A 3,440-nucleotide genomic window follows, 5' to 3' on the forward strand; every position below is an offset into this window, starting at 1 on the left:
CATTATATGCATCAATGAGCTCATCAAAAGTAAGGTTTTCAGGACTTACCTCATCATCATCGTCGTCGTCGTCGTCTCCAAAAGCCATAACGCACAGATTTGCTACTTCTTCCTCGCTTTCATCGCTTTCGTCCCAAGTAGCTTTCATGGCCTTCTTACTCTTCTTTGAAATGACTTTTCTTCGAGGACAACCCCATTTCACGTGTCCTGGCTTTTTGCATTCATAACAGATGATTGTATCTTTGTTGCTCTTTTCTCCTTTGCCTTCTTGATTGTTGACTTTCTTTGAGAAGTTTCTTTTCCTAAAATGATTTTTGAACTTCTTGATCAAGTAAGGGAACTCCTCATCATTTAGTTCAGCTTCAGTTTCAGAGTCCTCTTGAACTTGAGTGAACTTTAATGCTAGGCTTTTCTTCTTTTTGACATCTTCTTCCACATTGGCCTTCATGATTATCTCATGTGTCATGAGAGATCCAACGAGCTCCTCCAGTGGAAGTTTTGAGAGGCCTTTTGCTTCTTGGATTGCCGTCACCTTAGCTTCCCAACTCTTAGGCAATGATCTAAGAATTTTTCTCACATTTTCAGAGGTAGTATAAGATTTTCCTAATCCCTTCAAAGCATTAACAATATTCATGAACCTAGTAAACATTTCAGATTTAGTTTCATTTGCATCCATTTTAAACAATTCATAATTATGAACTAACATGCTAATCTTTGACTCTTTAATTTGATTAGTTCTTTCATGAGTTACTTCAAACATATCCCAAATTTCTTTAGAAGAATTACATGCAGAGACTCGATTAAACTCATCAGGACATAAAGCACAAAACAGACCGTTCATGGCTTTAGCATTAATAGAAAACTTCTTTTTATCTTCATCATTAAACTCTTTTTCTTCCTTAGGAATATCTTTATTATCAACTATCTTAGTAGGAATTAAAGGACCATTAAAAACAATTTCCCATAGATTATAGTCAATAGAAATCAAATAATTTCTCATCCTAGTTTTCCACCATGCATAATTATTTCAATCAAACAAAGGTGGCCTAGTGGTAGATTGACCTTCACCATACCCATTTATTCTAGTAGTTGCCATAGGCTCCAACAATTAAGTTTTTCGAAAAAAGAAGAGAATATAATAATTTTTTTAAAAGATTTTTATAAAGAGAAATACTTTTCCAAAATTTAGATTTTAATCAAAAAGATTTCAAAGATTAAGAAGTGAAGAAAAAAAATAAGGTTTTAATAACCAATTTTCAAGAAAAAAATTTCTAATGAAAACGGCTTTTACTCAATTTTTCAAACTTTTTGCAAAAATTAGAAAAATTTCAGATTTAATAAGATTAAAAAAACAGAATGTAAAATCAAGAAAAAAAATTACAAAACATTTTTGAAATAAGAAAACCGAGCTACCCGCTCTCATACCAATTGTAGGATCTAAAGGCAACACTAGAGGGTGAATAGGGTTGACTACCAATTTTTAAAAAATAATTTTATCTTCAAACAATGCTCAATAAAATTAACCCACTAATTTGATTAAAGAAAATTTATGCAAGACAAAACTTAAATCATGCAAGCTATGATAACTTCAAATTTAAAGACAATTTAATCAAGGATAAATTTAAATAACACACTAAAAATTAAATCATACAATTAGGAAAGATTAAAAAAATAACTAAGACAAGAAGCAAAAAAATTGAAAACAAGAAATAAAAGAGAGAGAGGAAGAGAAAACATCGAAAATTATAATGGTTCGGCAAATTGCCTACTCCACTCTCCAAGACTCCTTCTTGGGTATTTCACTAAGTGTTCCTCTTGCAGGTGAGGACCAAACCGACACACGACCCTCTTTTTCTTAGGCTGAAGAGAAACCCAAGATCCTTTTTACTAGTTCAGGATCAAACCAATTTTTTTTTCTCACAACCTAAGGTGTACCCACACCTTAATACAATTCCCAAAAATTAAAAGAAAACCTCACAATATTACCTCTTGAAGGCTAAATACACAAGTTGAGCACTAAAAAAAACTCACAAAAATAACTCTAGGCCAATTTAGGAGCAAGGAGATAAGAATTTGAGAGTAGAGAGAATTGAGAGCCTGAGACTTGATAACCTTTTTTTTGGTGTGTGTGTCAATGAAGAGTAAAATCAAGTCGAATTTATAGGCGATGGGGATAAATTTTGGCCATTGGATATGATTGCAAATGAAGGGTGGAGATTGATTAAAAATAGAAAAGGAAAGGATTTGTAATTAAGAGAGGAATTTTGAAAGATTGGAATTATTGAGATTTGGAGAATAAAAAGGATTTGAAGAATGACAATTTAGGAAGAAAATCAAATTTGAAAAGGCTGAAATTTGGTGAGAATTTGGAGAAAATTAGATCAGAAAATTAAAGAAAAATAAGAATGAAAAAAAAAAAATAGTCGGATGAAATGAGCACCACGCGCACAGGGGAGAGGATTGAGCGTCACGTGCCGCATTCTATGAAGAAACCGCAAGCACGTGCGGCGCATGCGCACGTCCACGCGTGAAGCTAGGTGANTGAAGCTAGGTGACCGCCACTTGTCATTATCTCATTTGTCCACGGTCGCCACGTCACTGCCACATCATGTGCCACATCAGCAAAAAGTGATCAGTTGAAGCGCCACGTCATCAATATTGACCGTTTGTGTGCCACATCAACCGCCACGTCGGATGCTGCGTCAGCAAGGTGCCACGTGTCACTGCCACGTTATATTTCCTCTCCAATCTTCTTTTGCTTATAACTTTCTCATTTGAACTCCGATTTGAGCGATTCAAATTGCGTTGGAATCATCTTTTCGAGCTCTACAAGATAGTGACTTTAAAAATACTGAAAATGTTAGTACGAAAAATCTGAGTTTATTATCATCAAAATACTTGGTTTGATTGAAGCCCTAAAGCTAACATTGGATTCTCTAATTATGAACCAAACTTGGAACTTAGTAGATCTTCCAAAAGGAAGTAAACCTATTAAGTGTAAGTGGATTTTCAAAAGAAAAATGAGGCCAGATGGTTCAATTGAAAGATACAAGACTATATTGGTAGTAGTAGGATATACACAAAAACAAGGTGTTGATTATTTTGACACGTATTCCCTTGTAACAAAAATAGCTATTATTAGGGCCTTGATTGCATTGGCTGCTAACCATGTACTTCTAATTCACAAAATGGATGTAAAAACAACATTTCTCAATGGTGATCTAGAAGAAGAAATCTATATGGTACAACCTAAAGCCTATACAGTAGCCGGTCAGGAAAACAAAGTATGTAAACTAAAAAAAAAATTCTCTTTATGGTCTTAAACAAGCTCCCAAACAATGGTATGAAAAATTCAATGATACTTTGATAAACAATGGTTTTAAGATAGACTTTTTAGATAGTGTGTTTATTCAAAATTGTTTGGAGCTGAGTATGTGATT

This window comes from Benincasa hispida, chromosome 5, assembly GCF_009727055.1.
Source record: "Benincasa hispida cultivar B227 chromosome 5, ASM972705v1, whole genome shotgun sequence".
NCBI lineage: Eukaryota > Viridiplantae > Streptophyta > Magnoliopsida > Cucurbitales > Cucurbitaceae > Benincasa > Benincasa hispida.